The 19,623-nt window shown below is 49.7% G+C and overlaps 1 long non-coding RNA gene across 1 annotated transcript; it reads right to left on the bottom strand.

The window, feature by feature from the left end:
• Nucleotides 1–2,070: 2,070 nt before the first annotated feature.
• On the bottom strand, nt 2,071–10,891 carry LOC135376096 (uncharacterized). Its single transcript, XR_010417539.1, has 3 exons — nt 10,697–10,891; nt 10,238–10,491; nt 2,071–2,144 (listed from the first exon to the last, which is right to left on the bottom strand). It is a non-coding gene; the product is annotated as an uncharacterized LOC135376096 (long non-coding RNA).
• Between the last annotated feature and the right edge of the window lie 8,732 nt (nt 10,892–19,623).

Genomic DNA, 19,623 nt, shown 5'->3' with positions numbered 1-19,623 from the left:
ATGGCGAATAACGTCCCAAGTGTGCGACATACATTTTTAACTGCCTATACGTAAGGGTTCCTATGCTGAATATGATCACAGCTTTGTGTCGAGACGTACGACACCAATAAAAGTACAAGAACATCAGAGTTTAGAATATATCGATAAATGAAAGACCTACAATTTACCTGATTCAATTAATTTCGCTTTGCGATTCTTTAATTTGATCCTGCACCTGTAACGCCAAAATGTTACGGGAAGATGTCACAGGGATTGACCATTGACCCCGATCGTCCTCGACTCAATGGATGCTCGTGGAACTCTCTTGGAGCTGACAAGGGCCCTCGAAAGTTTGGCGGCCTCGGAGCTTCGTGTGTGTTGTCAGCAGCAGCTTCGTGATTAGCGAACAAGCATGCGCACATAAACAGACGTAATGAACCCTGCACGCGCGTACAACCAAAATACTTATTTGTTGTTCACTTGGCGATACTATTCATTGCATTGGAAGATATGTGGTATTGCCATCTTTTTACTTTTCAATTTAAAGATAAGTTCTCTCTCAATGGCCGCAGGGAGAAAACAATCCACGAATTAAAATCCATAAATGCGACGTAAGCACCGATGGACGGTAAACACCCCAAAAACACGACACATCCTGGTGCCACTTCAACGCGCAGAAGTATCACGAAACAATAATACACGCCGGCGAGGTCCAGTGTATACGTGTCACAGTAGTTCATAGAAATCATAAGGAGAGTATGCTAGAAGGAAACCTGAGAAATCGGAACATTGAGGCGAGGGGAGCGCCATATTGAATCAGCCAGTGTTGCCGCGGCCGCGCTCTGCTCCGCCGCTAAACTTAGGGGCTAGCACAGCGCTATGAGAACCGCTGCTCGATATTTACATTTCCGAACGCAAGTTTTTGTGAAGTGTACGAAAAGAGTGGTGGCATCCCCAGATCAGCGGTGATGGGATGTTGCCGCAGCTTTGCGTTACACGACAGCCAAAAAGTTTGGCATGGCAAGCAAAGACGGTGGAAGGCCTGGTGTCGATTCCAAATCCCCACATGGCTGTTCACTTTCGGATCTTGCCATCGCTATGCCGACTTCATGCGTTTTACCGCAGTGCAAAACGAAGCACAAGGCAGGATCTGGAGTGTCATTCCACAAGTAAGTCAAGAACAGTAAAAAATGATTGCAACAGAATAACACCTCGGTGGATTTGCGGGGTTATTCACCGTGTTGAAACGCCTACAGGCTTCCTCATGAACAAACGCTGTCATCATGGACTCCCAATTAGGCCTTGTGTGTAGGGCCCATGTGAACTCATAATGGCTTCAGAGCATTGGAGATGAGTCACTCCACCCCACACCTTTACAAAAGATATGCTCCAAGCACTTCCATCGTTCTGAGTATTACGCCACGCACAACAGATCGTGCCTGAAGCCCGACGCCGTGCCGTCAGTTTTTCAATGGAAGCAAGATACGGTAATTGCCCTATCTATTCTTTTCCCTGTGTGTAGTGAACGGCTGTCCGCAAAGTACCTCCAAGGTCCACATCCAAGGTTCTGCAATCCCCAACTTCTGCCATTTGGACAAAGAGATCTAGTAATACCAGACTTCTGTCATTCGATCAGATGTGCAATGGAAGGAGACACAAAGATACGTGCATGAATTCTGAAGCAACATTGAGTGTGTCAATCATCCTTGAACTGTGTCAACATAGTCCTGCATCATATACATAAAAACAACTATTGCTCCAAGAGAAATGTGGGAGTTATTATCTAACCTGTGAAATGATTCCCATCACAAACTGCAAAAGAAAAAGAAGAGGCGGGAACCGAATTAAACAGATTGTTGCAGTCCTGTATCACACATTTATTTGAGCCATAAAAAATATACATATAAAAATCCTTTCTGTAATAACCCAATATTATTTCTTTCAAGATAGTGTCACAAAAAATAAGCAAGCGGAATCAAATAGCATGTAGAGAAAAGCATGAGATATATGTCACAGCTCATACGTTATATTATAGGCCACGGCTTCTGCAGGAGCTCAACATGCTGCTTCGTCGTCTCATGCAGTCTGGGCACAGGGCACTGCAGTGCATGCAGACCAGACGGTAACCAGAAATAGCTTGGCTTCTTAACTTCTTGCCTCCCAGCCTGTAAAATGCATTAGGTCACAGTGAACAAATGCTGCTTCTAAATTACGAAATAATTATCAGGTCCAAGAAGAGAGTGGCCAAACATCACAGGAAGAGGCTATGCTTGGCTCCCTGTATCATATTCAGCTCGACAGCCCAGATGCAAACCAAGAGCCACGCTGTGACGTTGCAACTGCCACCAACTTGCTACAGCAGCTTCAGCTATAGTTTCGCTGAACTTTCTTAAAAAAGCACATCCAAATCGAGGAATTCAATTCAGATCCCAAAAAGCTCACAGCACACACCACAAAAGATGAAGTGGCGGCTAGACTTCACGGGACTGGAACCCTCAGTGCCAAAACGAGCGAAGACAGAGGTACTGTTAACTCATGAAATGAATTAGTATGTTAATAAGATAGCACAGAGGCAGGCAATGTTCTGGACAAAATCCACTGAAGATGAAACCTGAACTTGGGTGATCATGGAGGGATGAAATACGAAGTGAGCCGACGTTAAAAAATGAGCATGCAAAGGGTGATGGACAGACATGCACAAGCTCAATTTTTGTATGTTTATCCCTCGTCATTTGTGTGCTTCTTTTTAATGTAGACCTTATTCTTATTGTACAGGAATCCTCAAAGGAAGTGTCACCATATGACAGCCCTACGCTGCCATCTACGCCAGGACAACGCGAGACTGATCACAGCTATCTGCAGTGCACTCCTTCCCCTTCAACGGTGGATTCACCATACCAACGTCACACAAATCACACTTACTCGTCGAGTACAACACCAAGAACAAAACTGAAATCAGTACAGCGTGAACTAGGAACTGTAAGACGCAAATTGATAGCAACAGAAAGCAAGCTTCGCAGACGTGATAAGAAAACAGAAACACTGGAAGGGATAATTGAAGAAATGAAGGACAGAAACTTGATATCTGAACAAGCTGAACAGCAGCCCAAGCAGCAAAATGTACTGAAAGTCGAGTGCAATAGGGGTGGACGGGTTGGTGAAAGGCCTTGAACTGAGTTCTGAAACTAAAGAACATTGATAAGACACATACCGGCCACCCCTATTGCACTTGACTTTCAGTACATTGTGCTGCTTGGGAGCTCTTATCCTTTGGTGAGATTCCCGACGATTTGATTGGAGACTGGCGTACAAACAAGGACAGGCCCTCGTCAGGAAGACGCTATAGTCTGTAGCAGCCGCATCGCCAGTCCCTGACATCCAGCACCTGCCCCGTGGCTCGAGTAAATAAACATCCTCGGGCCAGTTGGAATCTGGTAACCGAGACAAACGGACTACTGCTTCCTGTCTCCTCTAATTCCAACAATTGGTGACCCGAACGTTTGACGCTCCACGCTATTCACCATGTCTACAGGGGACGGCCACGTCACCACGACTCCCGGTACCCCCAGCCAGCATGGTACAACAGCCCACTTCCGTGACCGCCGTTAGCGTTAAACTTCCACCGTTTTGGGACCGGAACCCAGCCACCTGGTTTATTCAGGCCGAGGCCCAATTTCATCTGTCCGGCATCACAGCCCAGACCACGAAATTCTATTACGTCATCGCAGCGCTCTCTCCATCCGCCGCCGACGAGGTCTATGATGTCATCGCTTCACCACCCGCGGATTGCCCGTACGACAACCTGAAGTCCGCACTTCTCAAGCGAACGACCTGCTCCGACCGCGCACGTCTTCAGCAGCTTCTGTCTGCGGAGGAGCTCGGGGACAGACGCCCCACGCAGCTGTTGCGGCGCATGAAGCAATTGCTCGGTGACGGAGCTGCTTCCACAAGTGACAGCTTCCTCAGAGAACTCTTTCTGCAAAGACTTCCGAGAAATGTGCAGATGGTCCTAGCCACTACGACAAACCTTTCAACGGACGAACTCGCCACCCTCGCCGATGCTGTAATGGAGGTTGCTATTCCATCACCCTCCGTAATGCATGTGGAGACACCACACCCTCCTTTCCCAGAGCCCACACCTTCAGCCGTTTCGCAAGTGTCTACCCCCGCACCAACGCAAGACACCTCTCAGCACATGGCCGCCATTGAAAGCTTGACGCAGCAGGTGAACAACCTAACCCACCTTGTCGCGACACTGGCAGCGCGGAGCCGTTCGCCAAGCCCCCGGCGCTTCCGCCGACGATCGCTCACCCCTCGCGGCCGGCGCAGCCCAAGCCCTCGGTCCAACGGCATGTGCTGGTACCACCAGCGGTTTGGCGCCGAGGCCCGGCACTGTTTCCAACCCTGCTCGTGGTCGGGAAACGCCCCGCCCAGTCACTAATGGCGACAAGTGCACCGGGTCAACTCGAAAGTCGCCTTTTCTACGTTGTAGACCGTGTGTCAGGCAGACGCTTTCTCATAGATACCGGTGCCGATGTCAGCGTTATGCCCGCTAGCAAAGCCCATCGCAGCCGACAACCGTGTTTCACCCTACGCGCCGCCAACTCCACCACCATTCCGGTATTTGGCCAGCAGTCCCTCACTTTGAACCTGGGCCTACGACGAGACTTCCGATGGATTTTTCACGTAGCCGATGTCTCCCAGGCCATAATTGGTGCAGACTTTCTCACGCACTTCGGACTCCTCGTTGACGTCGCTCGGAAACGCCTCATCGACGCCACCACCCATCTTCAGATTCACGGCATCCGGCATCGCATTCCACCCTGCCACAGCCTTTCTTACTGTGCGCCGGCGTCGCCCTACTCCCATATTCTGGAAGACTTCCCTGAGCTCACCAAGCCCCCCGACTGGACTCGCCCGGTCAAGCACGACGTCGTACACCACGTTGTCACTCAAGGCCCGCCCGTTCACTTTCGCCCTCGTCGCTTGGCTCCCGAAAAGTTCTCCATCGCTAATGCTGAATTCGAGCATATGCTCGAGCTTGGCATTATCCGACCGTCAAGCAGCAGCTGGGCATCCCCACTCCATATGGTGCCCAAGAAGACGGGAGACTGGCGCCCTTGCGGTGATTACCGTGCCTTAAACCGCGCTACGGTGCCCGACCGATACCCCATCCCTAACATCTTAGACTTCACCGCTAACATCGAAGGCGCCACCGTTTTCTCTAAAATCGACCTGGTGCGCGCCTACCACCAAATACCCATGGCGGAAGACGATATTCCGAAGACCGCCATCATTACACCCTTTGGCCTCTACGAGTTCCTGCGTATGCCGTTCGGCTTGCGTAATGCAGCCCAGACATTTCAACGGTTTATTAACTCTGTCACCTTTGGCCTCCCGTTCGTCTATGCCTACATGGACGATATTCTGGTTGCCAGCGCCACCCCAGAAGAGCACGCCGAGCACTTACGAACCCTCTTCGCTCGCCTACAAGATTACGGCATTGTAATCAACGCCGCGAAAAGTGAATTCGGCGTCCCGGAGCTTGACTTCCTGGGTCACCGCGTTAACCAGCACGGCATCCTTCCTCTGCCCTCTAAAGTCGCCGCCATCAAGGATTTCCCCCGTCCCACGTCCGTCAAACAGTTGAGACGTTTCCTTGGTTTCGCCAACTTCTATCGGCGCTTTATACGATCTTGTGCTGCCACACTGGCCCCGTTGGAAGCTCTACTCTCTTCCCGAAAACGCGACGCCGCCACGCTACCATGGTCCGACGACTCTATCGCCGCCTTCGACAAAATCCGGCAAGACATCGCCGCCACCACTCTTCTTGTCCATCCCCGGCACGATGCACCTACTTGCATCATGGTGGACGCTTCGAGCAGTGCTGCCGGCGCCGTCCTGCAGCAGCGAGTTTCTTCTGCTTGGCAGCCCATCGCTTTCTTCTCGCGCAAGTTCAAACCTGCAGAGACGCGCTATAGCACGTTTGGACGCGAGCTCCTGGCCATATTCCTAGCAGTGAAGCACTTCCGGCACTTCTTGGAAGGACGATCATTCACCATATATACGGATCACAAGCCGCTTACTCATGCTCTCTCATCTTCTGGTACCGGATATACACCTCGAGAAATCCGGCACCTGGCCTTCATCTCAGAATTCACCAGCGACATACAGCACGTGAGCGGCGTCAACAACCCCGTGGCCGATGCTCTCAGTAGAATATCCACCCTGATCACACCCACTACAGCGCAGTGCTCAGCCGTTCTGTCTCTGGACCTTCTTGTCACTGCTCAGTCATCTGATGAAGAGCTGGCCGTACTGCGCACGAAGCCCGCGTCCAACAGCCTCAAGCTTGAAGATGTTCACCTCCCCGGGGCGACGGCCGCCGTGATTTGCGACACTTCACAGGGCTCGCCACGACCTTTCGTCCCCCTCGCATTACGCCGTCCCATTTTCGATCACTTTCACGCTCTCTCCCACCCCGGCGTCCGAGGCACACAAAAGCTCATAGGCACCCGATACGTCTGGCCGAATATGCACGCTGATATCAAGCACTGGGTGCGCACATGCTTGCCGTGCCAGAGAACCAGGACCCAGCGCCACACCCGTCTGTCGCCAGCACCTTTTCTGCCACCTGACGCCCGTTTTGACCATGTTCACATCGACTTGGTCGGTCCACTTCCGCATTCCCAGGGTTTCAACTACATCTTGACGGCCGTTGACCGTTTCACCCGCTGGCCGGAAGCGGTGCCCATTGTTGACTCCACTGCTCCAACAGTCGCATCGGCTCTTATCAACACCTGGATCTCCCGTTTCGGCGCACCATCCATCATCACGACCGACAGAGGTCGGCAGTTCGAGTCTGCCCTCTTCGCCGCTTTCACGAACGCATTGGGCGCCAAACGTATTCGTACAACAGCTTATCATCCTGCTTCGAATGGGCTCGTCGAGAGACTACACCGACAGCTCAAGATCGCCTTGCGTGCCACTCCTGATACACCCTGGCCCGAAGTACTCCCCGTTGCCCTTCTTGGAATACGCACAGCCCTCCGATCCGACCTTCACTGTACCGTCGCCGAGCTGGTTTATGGCACAACGCTCCGACTTCCCGGTGAATTTTTGTCCGTCCCAGAAGACCCGCAACCCGACGCACAACAGGACTACGTATCCCGACTTCGCCGTGTTATGTCTTCGTTGCGCCCGGTGCCACCCCGCTCGCCTGCCCGGTCCGGTCCGACCTACCGACACCCCGACCTGGATACGTGTTCTCACGTGTTTGTGCGATGCGATGCCGTCAGAAAGCCGCTGCAGCCTGCGTATTCCGGCCCCTTCCCTGTGACCACCAGAACCACCCACCACTTCACCCTCCTTATTAACGGCCGGCAGGACACAGTCTCCGTCCATCGCCTGAAGCCGGCGTTCCTCGACGTGTCCCTCAGCTCGCCCCTTCCCAGCAGCCACAAATCGACGGCACCCTCTTCCGTGGACAACCGCACAGCTCCACCTCTCCACCCAAGTCACCCGATTCCTCGACCACGCCACGTATCCTGGGCACGCAAGCTTGCCAGTTTTCGCTCCCTGCCCCCGTCAGGTCGCTAGGGGGGGGAGCCCTGTAGCAGCCGCATCGCCAGTCCCTGACATCCAGCACCTGCCCCGTGGCTCGAGTAAATAAACATCCTCGGGCCAGTTGGAATCTGGTAACCGAGACAAACGGACTACTGCTTCCTGTCTCCTCTAATTCCAACAAGTGAAACTACAAAGAAGTTTGCCATCACTCTACACTATCATTCCCCAAAGGCATACGAATATGTATCGACTCTCTTTACTATGCCATCAGTGCAGACAACACGCACCTGGCTGAAGGCTATAGGTGGGTGCCCTGGATTCACACAAGAGGCTCTGCATCACTTGAAAGAGAAGCGCAAGGATACCACTGAGAGGGAAAATCTGTGCAGCATTATGCTGGATGGAATGAGTATCAAGAAGCATCTAGACGTAATCGGGGGCAAATTCATTGGATATGTTGACCTTGCCAACGGTCTCTCTCCCGAGGAGAGTAACGACATTCCGGTTGCTGGAGATGCGTTGGTACTGATGGCAGTTGGCACTACAGCCCCATGGAAGCTTCCATTCGGTTATTTTCTCAACAATGGCCTATCAGGGGTTGTGCTAAAGAACATCATAAATGAAGCAATACTCCTCCTTGAAGAGTGCAATCTCAAGGTAGTGGCTGTTGTGTGTGATGGCCTCTCATCGAATGTAATGATGGCGAGACCTTCCGGATGCCACGTCTATGCAAAGGCAGCAGAGGAACTTGTGACACACTTCCAGCACCCAAAACATTCAGAAGAAAAGGTACACCTTATATTTGATGCGTGCCATGGACTAAAACTACTTCGAAATCTTCTCGGCGACAAGAAATCATTCTACAGTGAAGAATATGGAGTGAGTGCCAACAGCCATAAGGTCAGTTTCGACTTATGATAAAAGAAGCCAAAGCTCTTTGGCTACATATTGGCAGCATGATCATGTCGCTTCCCTGTGCTGTGTTGATAGCCAAATAGGATATAACAGCCATATGTAGCTAGCATGGCACGATCAACTCATGAGCATATTCCTCACGTGCAGCTACACAGCTTCGGCTATTTTCCTTTCATTCCTATACATATAATAGATATGTGTGTATAGGTTAGGGCTGGTGTGGTTAGACACGAGAAAAATATGCCAAAGGTTATGGAGAGCCTGTGAAGCTGTATAAGAGTTAGGTGGGAAGGAAAATTACATTTAAAATTGGGGTCACCGTTTTGACTTGACTGTGGCAGTATCTTCAACTGGACTAAACTTGAATAATAGGGGACTGTAACAATAGTTACATATTTGTGAGACAGGAAGTCGCCTGGCTGCATAACCTTTCTACACAAATGCTGCCAACTTGGTTGATGTCACAGCTTTTTTAAAAATACTTGTCACGGATAAGAAAAAGCATCATGTACAAGTTGGGACAAAAGACGCGGAACACGCGAGCAGCGTACTTTTTCGTCGGTGCGACACCCTATAGTGGATGGCGGAAGCAGGTGAGTTCACTGTTTCGGAGAGTAGGAAGGGCGTGCCATTAGCGACACACAGCGGTGGCTTCCACTTTCCAGGCACACCCAAGCGACACAGGAACGACAGCTACAGCGCACCCTTCCACCCCTCCGAAACAGTAAACTCATCCGCTTCCGCCATCCACTAGGGTGTCGCACTGAAGAAAAAGTATGCCGCTCGCATGTTCCGTAAACTTTTGTCACAACCTGTACAAGTCCCTGTATGTATGCCCTAGTCACCTATTGTTCCAGTTTCGTCCAGTTGAAGATGATGCTACCGGCCTCGGTGGCTCAGTCGGTAGCGTGGTCGCCTTCTGATCCAGAGATCGCGGGTTCGAACCCGGCCGAGGACGCCAGCAACTTGGTGGCAGGGTACAAGTTGCTTAGACACGCCGTCTTCCGCGAGGGACGTTAAATACGGGGTGCCGTGTGATGAGCTTTCATCGCACGTTAAAGAACCCTTAGGTGGGCAAAAGCAATCCGCAGACCGACCGCTGTGGCGTCGCTCATGATCTCAGTTGTCTCGCGACGTAAACACCCAATTATTATTATTATTATTGAAGATGATGCCGACGCTGAATCGTTGACTCCCCAATTTTAAATGTCAATTTATGTTAACTTTTCTTAGTCCCAGTAATTTATCTTGCCAATTAAATGTAACAAACTTTCTCTTCCTAACCCTTATATGGCTACAGAGCCTCTCGTTACTTTCAGCACATATAGAATTCATAGCATGACAACAATGAAGCAGAAGTCTTATTCCTGTGCTGTCACATGCAATTGCGTGCTCGTACTCATTGAAGATGAAACATCTTCAATGAGTGCGAGCATGTAATTTAAAAAATGTAATTTTTGGGGATGCTTTTTTATATATTTTGTTGTTGTATCAAAACAGGAAATCAAGTGGGCCCACATTGAAAAGCTTCATGAGCTGCAAGATGCTGAAGGTCTGCGTGCTGCTAACAAGCTGAAGAAAGCTCACATTGACTATCAGCGACAGATAATGAAAGCGAGGTTAGCAGCACAGACTTTCAGTTCATCAGTCAGCAAAGCATTGAAGTTCGCCCAACAGCTCGGCTTAAAAGATTTCCAAGACTGCGATGGAACTGCCAAGTTCATTGCCGATGTGGACAGGTATAGAGTTCACTATAATATCAGAAACTGTAACTTACGAAAACTTTTGCAGAGCCTTTGACCTCCTCAACTCACATAGTCCACGAGCCGAAAATTTCAAGGCTCCCCTCCGCAAAGGGTCCTTCTCCTCTCAAAAGACAACCATGCTTGCAATGTCTAGAAAGCTCATGTCACTTGTTTTGCCGTCGGGGAAACTTGCAGTCTTGGATGGGAGGCGGATGTCCGTCTTAAGCCTGGCATTTTCATTGAAAAGTGTCGCTGAACTTGCAGAGATGCTCTTTGACCGAGATGCCTGCAGGTAAGTTTTTCATCTAAGGCATACATGAAAGCAGCAAAAGAAAATGTGCATCTGGTGTGAAGTCTGCCAAGCGTGAGATACCACTCACAGGCAAGCCTGAGCCATTGTTTAGGCTTGCCTATCGTGGAGTTTATCCACTAGCTAGCCTGCATCTATGCCATTCTGTAAGATATCTACCACAGTTACACGTATACCTTACCTCCCAATGCACAGGTACATCTGCACCTACAGGCTGAGTCAAGATCACTTGGAGCTCCTATTCAGCTGCATCCGTCAACGTGGAGGATGGAATAACAACCCATCCTCTGCGCAGTTTCGCTACGCTTATAGGGCCATCCTTATGCATGCTGAAGTTCGGGGCTCAGGAGCTTGCAATGTTCTGCCCAGCCTTGAAGGTGACACCTTACTGAGACACCAGGGAAACCTGTCTAGACAGAGAGAAGAAGATCAGTCATTCGACGACACAGATGAGGGTACCTTCCAGCAAGACGAGGACATCAATTCCATGTTCTCACTGAGCAGCTTCACAACAGAAGTTGTGCACTACATTGGTGGTTACGTGGTGCGCAAAATATCAGCCAGCATCACTTGAGTGCGGCCAACAACGGCAAGCTACCTCGACAACCCCCCCCCCCCCCCCCAACATCACATGCTCAGAGTGCTTAGACGTCCTGGTTAAGCAGGACATTACAGGCCTCCTTATTTATATCCGTAACAATGGTGGCTTGATCATGCCATCGAAGCTTGTCACATCTACCTTGGAGTGCTCAGAATGTGTCTTCAGAATGCATTCTTCTCAACCACAGAGAGTGCCCTTGCAATTCTTGGTGCTAAAGAGCTTCAATGAGTTTGCTCACAAGCATGAGAATATACTACTGGACCTTGAACATTACAAAGAAGAGCCACAACACATACTGACACTTGTCAGGGTCACTATGAGGAAGTACTTACAGCTAAGGATGTACGAACTTTCACGAAGGCTAACCGAAAGGTCACAAAAGGCTTACATGAGGTGCAGGCTCACCAAACAAGTGTTATTCCTCAACCAGTAGTAAACCCCAGCAGCAGAACATTTTACCGGTGCGCAGAGAGCCACTGAAGTGCTATTTGCACACACTATGTATATATTGCTTGTTGTTCGAATACATCATTAAGTCGCTTTACTGTGCATGACTCCTAATTTTCTGTCTCAAACAGCCTCATGTGTTACTTTCGAACATAGAAATCTTAAGGGAGGGATTATGATGAAAGATTAGAGCTTATGATTTCTATGCTTTCGAACCATAATCAATGCTGTGTTTGTATGAGAGCTACCAGTGGCGTAGCGAGAGGGGGTTGGCGGGTTGAAGCCCCTCACGAAACCTTAGCTTTCATAGTGCATTTGGGAGAAGGAAACGAGGGCGAAATCTTCCTCCCCCATGTGAAGTTTCCATCGGACCCTTCCCGAAATATTTTTTTCTGGAAACGCTACTGAGGGCTACGTTGAGCAGTAAGTCACCTGTGTACACACAGCAGAAGCGCACAAAGCTAAAACACACTCTTTGTGCACAGGCCCAAATTACCTGAACATTGCGCACAACAGTTGTATGGATAGGTAAGAAAGTATACGTACCGTATGTGTGCATGTGCACAAATTTCACCACGGTCGTAATTACGCTGAAGAAGCGGTGAATAACCGACACTCCTGCTTGTGCTTCGGCCAGTCTTGGCTGCGAGCGTGGATTGGAGCCGAATGTGACCAAATCCGGAGCTGACGGAAGCCGCGGAGCAAGTGTTGCCAACAGTTTTCGGAATTTTGCTTGTTTTCCTCAGCTAAAAATATGCGCCGCCCCCTCGGCTGATTCAATATGGCGGCGTATGGGCGCCTACGTTGAGAGAGGGAACCGCCTCGTTGAAGTCCTTTGCTCTCCTCCGATCATCCTTCCCCACGTTTTCTTCTAGCCTCTCTCCTTCAGATTTCTATGCAGTAGTCTTCATTGTTGTTGTTGTTTTTTCTCGTCTTTTGAGCACCAGTATGTCACCGAGGGCGCATTGTCGAAGTACGCATCGTTCTCACCATAAGGCACAACTGGCACAACAAGCTTTTACGTCATCAGAAATAATAGGGAATACTGCAACGAATATCACGCAGAACACGAAGCAAAATCTTGCCGCAAAGCAGCTCTCTCTATTTGACACCTGAGAGAAAAGACCACGAGGAAAAACAGCCGTTTAAAGTCCGAACCACGAGAGGTATGCTGGCTGTGTTCCTTTTTTCTTTCTTTCTTCGTACGTAGAACCTAGACGGAATGGTTTGAAGTATCGTGACATAAAGCCTGGAATTATTCTCATTAACGGTCTGAAATCGAAACAAGCGACGGTTGGTGAATATAGACCTCTCCCCGTTTGTAAACAAATGACGTCATAGTGTTCGACAGCGCCGCCTGTTTTGGTAGAGTTGAACTATGCTCGAGCTATGGGGCGAACAAGGTCGTTCCCGAAGACCACGGTCTTGAGGAGATTACGATGACGCGACCTTCGGTTCTACTTGTCCTTCCATAGGAGGCAGCGAACGAGTGCCCATCCGTGGAACCCAGCCCTCCCCTTCCGATCTGTTTCGGTTTCGGTCTGTCGACCAACATCATGATGACGTTTCTCGGGTATAGAGGTTTATTTTGCTGAGTGTTCATTTCCGGGAAATAGGGCGAAACAGGCTACCATCGGAGATTACCAAAGGCATGCAACCACGGCGTCAGCGTGTCCCAAAACGTCACCAAAAGTGCACTGTATGCGCTATGCAACCAAGTACTGTGAACCGTCGTTAATATGACCCCCGATAATCTGACATACGCGCTTTACCACCATACTCCTTGGGAACAATGCAGTGAAAACTCTGCAAATCCCGCCACAGTCATAATATCCAGGGTTCACTGCATAAATAGAGCGTGACTTTTTCGGGTTAAACCCGATTCCACCCGGTTATCCCCCACCCCCACACGAAGTGACCTTGTATTGTCAACTGTAGGATGGAACAAGCGTAAGCTGACCTCCGACCAATTCGGGTTAAACCCGATTTCTCCCCGAATTCCAGTCACTATGAAACCCTCAAGTGATGTTTTCACTGAAGACGAACAAAGGTCGCCATGTGTAACTCATATAAAAATGGGTCACTTACGTTCCCAGCAATACACCCATGTGTGTCAACACTGTGTATGCTTTCGGGGATTACCGCTGGCGGTCACGATCACGCAAAAAAAAAAAGGAAAAAAAGAGAGATTAGGAAAGGACTTAATAGACAACAGGAGAAACAAAAACACCCGATAACACCCGAAGGCACAATTATCGCCCGATTTCTCCACGAATTACAGATTTAAAAACAGCGCCCAATTTTTACTCCCCGAATCCGAGAAAGGCATTTAACCCGAAAATGTCACTCCCTACAGTATAAGTAATAACAGCGAAACCCGTTCCTCCCACAAAGCTCATGTGTATATGTCATGTCTAATGTGGCTCCGCTTTTATATGCCACACGGCCAGTACAACGCTTTTTTCTGAGTGAGTATTATGTGCTGCCTAACATTGGCACTTGGTCTTCCTAGATAAAAAAATAAGTAATGCTATATTTTTACATCGTACACTGGATCATATGGCTATGCTCAACACATTATACCCGCAATGGGTTATATTTCGACAAGTAATCATTAGATGACGAATGGATGATTACGAACGAAAATTACGAATGATTATCATAATGAACGATGTAATGGTTAGAAGAGTAGATGACGTCATCGACTCTTGAAGAGTCCGAAGCTAGGAAGTTTTGTAGACTAATGTTGGCATTCTGACGGCATTCTGTTGCGTTCTGACGGTATTGGTATGCTTCGAGCGATGTTCGTTTGTATACAAAATAAAATACGTGTCTTTCTTTTCGTTTTACGTGGTAGCATTCTAATCCGCTGCCTTCGGATCCCATGCACGCACTGCCCAGGGACTGCGACCGAAACCAATATCACTTACGGTTACGGTTCAGTTCAGTGTCAGAACTCTGAAATCGGTTACGCCGCTTTAATATTTGCGGTTACCGGTAACCAAACAGTTGAACGGAAGACCGAGTGAAACCCAACTTTTTTCAAGAACCGTGACCGGAACGTAACCGCAATCAATCGTCGGCAATTAACCGAAACCGTAACCCGAACCGAAAAATATGATTTCGGTTACCGTCTCATATGAATCGGTTCAAGCGCGAACGCGAACATTGGATGCGATATTTGTATCGCTTTACAACTCTGATTAGTAGTGTCCCAAGCTGCACAATGTACTGAAAGTCGAGTGCAATAGGGGTGGACGGTATGTGTCTTATCCATGTTCCTTAGTTTCACGAGTCTGTTCAAGGCCTTCCACCTACCCGTCCACCCCTATTGCACTCGACCTTCAGTACATTGTGCTGTCCTTGGGTAGTACGAGCTTTTATTAAACAACAACAATGAATCATGGAAAAGTGATAATGACATGCGATGTTTCCCCCTGTGTACCGCAGGTCCCTCCCCCCCTCACAGCCTTATGCTTGTGCCAGTAAGGTCAAATCAAATCAAATCAAATTCCCCACTTCACAGAGGTTGATATCACAAAGACAGAGGTAGATCTATTCGCCATTGCGAAGTAGTTAGTAGTTACAGTTAAACTACTGTAGAAGTAGTTAGTGGCCATCACTGGATAATACTTACTTACTTTCATTCAGAAGTTGTGTAGACAACATACCATCTGATGCGCTTGGGCCCATAATGACATGACATACGACATACGAATATGTCGAATGACATACGCATCGTATGAACTGTATTGCGTACGTCCCTTGTCAGTTATGAATTGCATTATTATGATCATGTAAGATATGAAACGAAGCCTCGCACGCTGCTTTTTTTTTCTTTACATCTGCTTCCTTAGCCGCTAAACGCACACAGTTGTTCTTGCTTAGTAGCTTGTTACAACACGAGCGAAAGGAATGCGCACGAGATAATAGAGATTTCACTCTTTCTTCGACCTGGCAGACGACACTGTACCCACCCTTTCAGAGCACAACATATAAATACTTTATTTTTACCCGTTTGCACTTTGTAGCTCATTTTGCGACGCATTTCCACGCATTCTGCAGATGCATCTTAGAGAAAAGTGAGAAAAAAAAAGTATGTTCAATTGTTTGGATACCGGCAACCGCATATATTAAAACGGCGAATCCCGTAACCGTATCCGAAACCGCTTTCAGAGTTCTGACGCCGAACCGTAACCGTAACCGAACCGATATTCGTTTCGGTTTCTGTCCCTGGTCCCAGGTACTGCCCAGGCCTGGTCTCAGGGTGTACTTGGATCGCCTCTGCAGTATGGTGGACAAAAAACCGACCCTACCTCGAGTCCTCCATCGTCGCGGGCGTTCTGATGCGAGGCGGGATTTTGTTAATTCCAGTTTATTGCTAGCTGCCTTCTTTGACCGTTCTTGAGTTCTTACTTTTCAGTCCTTGGGTTCTGATCTTTGATGGAACTGGCGGTAATAAAATAGGCAACAACAACAACAACAAATAAGTTAATGACAATGAATGGGGAAATTCGCCACTTGAGGTGCGGCCCACTACCCCAAGGCACAATGGGGCAGGATGTGATGTGTCCTGATGATGAGGTGATGAACGATGCTAAATAGGGATAGTCACTGGAGTCAGTATGACATCAGAACGGTAGGCAAAACCACAGCACACAAAAATACTACACACACAGCACACAGGTACGCAGGCAGATCATAGGGTAGACAGGAGACCAGTGTCCCGCAGAAAAATCTTGAAATACTCAAGAACTTGACGATGGTCAGTCTGGTTAGACCCAGGGCCGAGAATGGTTGCCAATGTGAGTGGTGCGGCCGTGATCGACTGCAGGCGACACTGTAGAGCTGCTCTTTGGGAGGTGTATAGATGGCAGTCGAGGAGCACATGCTTGGTGTCCGCCAAAACAGCACAACGAGAGCAGAGCATCGAGTCAGAGCGGCCGATCAGATGCTTGAAATGGGGGGTGAATGCAACCCCAAGACGAAGCCTGTGTATCAGCGACGCAAAATGGCGAGGCACACGAGAAGGCATGGTGAAGCCAAAGTCAGGGTCCACTTCACGCATCAGAACTCTTGATGGAACGTCTCGAGACCATTGCGCATGTGCGAGAGGCCTCACCACATCATTTAGGAAGGTTCGCCTGTCGCCTTTGGGGAGGGTAATCCGCACGCTTGATCGGGAATGATACGCAGCTGCTGCAGCCTCGTCAGCCTCTTCATTGCCGCGGATGCCGCAGTGGGCAGGAACCCACTGGAAGTAGATAGAGTGCCCGCTGATCTCAAGACGGCTTAGTTCCTCCAGTATGTCCACCACCACAGGTGCAAGTGATCCACGAATACCCATGTTCGCTATACACTGGAGAGCTGCCTTGGAGTCGCAGTATATCACCCAGCTGCTGATAGCGGCTGATGCAATGTGCTTGAGGAAGAACAAAATGGCATGCAACTCTGCAGACGTAGATGAGGTGCGGTGCGAGAGACGGTATGCGTGGCACGACGACATAGTCGGGATTGTAAAGGCAGCAGTGGAGCCGTGTAAGTTGGTCGACCCATCTGTGAATACTGCAGTGTGCGAAGGATAACGGCACTGCATCATGTCTAACGCAAGTTGTTTCAACACGGGTGCTGCAACGTGATCCCTCTTGCTCTTGAGCCCAGGGATGGTAATGGAGATCGAAGGTATCGAAAAGACCCACGGAGGGGACCTGGGGACGACTGCGCTTCCGACAAAAGCCGGTAGCAAAGGCTTTACAGCAGCGATGCAGTGAGAAATGTTGCTCTGCCTCCGCCTGTTGAGCTTCGAAACCAAGGGGTGACGACGGTGTTCCGCGACGAGACGTAGATAATGGCGCACAGTTTCTCTGAGACGTAAGACCTCTACTGGCAGCTCGCGGGCCTCTGTCACCACCATGCGCGTTTCAGCGGCGCGGGGTACACCGAGGCAGATCCTCAAGCTTCTGGCCAACATACACCGAAGTCTCTGTTCAGATGTTCTTGAGATGCCATGTAAGACCGGGAGGCTGTAGAGAATGGTTCCCCGAACCAATGCCCCATGAATCGATAGGAGCGCTTCCTGATCAATCCCCCATGCAGCGCCAGCGAAGTGAGAAATGACATTGGTCCAGCGTTGAACTTTCGCTTCCAGGTACCTGATATGGGCGCTCCACGAGAGATTGGCATCCAAGATAACACCCAGGAATTTGTGGCACTTCACTTGGCTGAGTGTATTATTGCCTAGCGAAAGAGGGAAGGCGCGCATGCGTTTCCGCGTGAACGGGAGCACAACTGTCTTCTCAGCCGAGATGTCCATGCCAGCCTTGGTGAAGTAATGCTGAACAGCATCCAACGAGTGTTGAAGGCGGCGTTGAATCGCTGGCCTTGATTTACCTGTGGTCCAAACGCACACATCGTCTGCGTATACAGAGAGCTGAACTTTGCGATGAACGCAACGCTTGATATCCGCCATAACCAAATTGAAGAGGATGGGGCTTAATACACTTCCTTGAGGAACGCCTTGGGTCAAAACTGTTTTTTGCGTGTCTCCATCCCGAGTGCGGACGAAAATTGTTCTGTTGGACAAGAAGTCAGCCACCCAGACAAAAAGCCTGTGAGACACTCTAGCCCGTAGGAGGGTGTGCAATACATAAGTGTGACTGACCGTATCATAGGCACGTTTGACATCAAGGAAAACAGCCTCGACAATCCTCTTGCAGGTCTTGGCGACTTCAACAGCAGTCACAAGGTCCATAAGGGAGTCAACTGAGCTACGGCGCCGACGGAAGCCCGCCATCTCATCAGGAAAAACGTGATTCCTTTCCAACCACCATTCCAGCCTGTGTAGAACCATCCGCTCCATCACCTTACCGACACAACTGGTAAGGCTAACTGGACGGAAAGAGGACAGGTGCGACGGATGCTTGCCAGGCTTTAGCAATGGGACCACCATGGCTTCCTTCCAGCTTGCGGGTACCTGGCCAGATCTCCATGAGCTGTTGCATATAAACAGCAAAGCTCGAAGGCCCCCAGCGCCAAGATTTCGAAGAGCTGAATAGGTGATCCCGTCTACACCAGGAGACGATTTGGGTCGGGACAAACGAAGGGCAGTTTTAAGCTCTGGCAGAGAAAAATCCGCATCCAGCTGTGCGTTCGACGGGAGCGTTATACGATCAAGATCCTCGCGAAGTTCAACCATGTAGGTATGGAACGTTGCAGTTCCCGCAGCTTCCGCAGCCGCCGCCACAGTTCCGCAGAAGTCCAGAGCTACGTCGACCTCAGACTTGTTGAGGATCAGAGCAAGTGACCCCAGTGGATTGGTGCGTGGAAGGCCATCGCGCAGGCTACGCGCAACTTGCCAAATTCTGGCGGGTCTGCTGAAGGGCGACAGCGTCTCACAAAACCGGCGCCAACGCTGTCGATCAAGGGCTCTCAACCTGTGTTGCACAGCTCTAAGTGAATGACGCGCTGCGACAATATCGGAAAGTAAACCTGTGCGTCGAGCTCTTCGCTCAGCTCTTCTACGGCAAGCACGTAGCTGTTCCACCTGGGGACTAGAGCCCGTATGTCCTGCTGCAACAGGCACGTGTCTGGATGACTCACGAAGAGAAGTTGTCAACACCTCCGAGAAGTGGTCTGCGGTCATCTCCCGCTGTGATGACACCTCACATCGCTCCCGGAACACCTTCCAGTTCACCAGACGAACGGACCTATTGCCACGTTGTATGGTGCATCCACGGATCGCTATGTATATCGGAAGGTGGTCACTTCCTCTCCCGTCACAATCCGTAGACCATGACGCCTTTCTGAAGACATCTTTCGAGCAGATAGAGACATCGAGAACATCCGTGGTGAAGTCCCTACGCATAAATGTGGAGGAGCCATCGTTCAGCAAGCACACATCGAGTTCGTCAATGACGTCGCTCCATATTCTCCCTTTGGCGTCAGTTTTCCGACTTCCCCACAATGGGTGATGTGCATTGATATCACCTACGAGAATGAATGGAGGAGGCAAGTTTTCCAGAAGGTGCTTCACCTCACGTTTCGTAAGGGCTGATGAGGGT

Source organism: Ornithodoros turicata, unplaced genomic scaffold (genome assembly GCF_037126465.1).
Source record: "Ornithodoros turicata isolate Travis unplaced genomic scaffold, ASM3712646v1 ctg00001032.1, whole genome shotgun sequence".
NCBI lineage: Eukaryota > Metazoa > Arthropoda > Arachnida > Ixodida > Argasidae > Ornithodoros > Ornithodoros turicata.
Note: the sequence above shows the minus strand (reverse complement) of the source record. Positions and strands in the feature narration are given on the sequence as shown.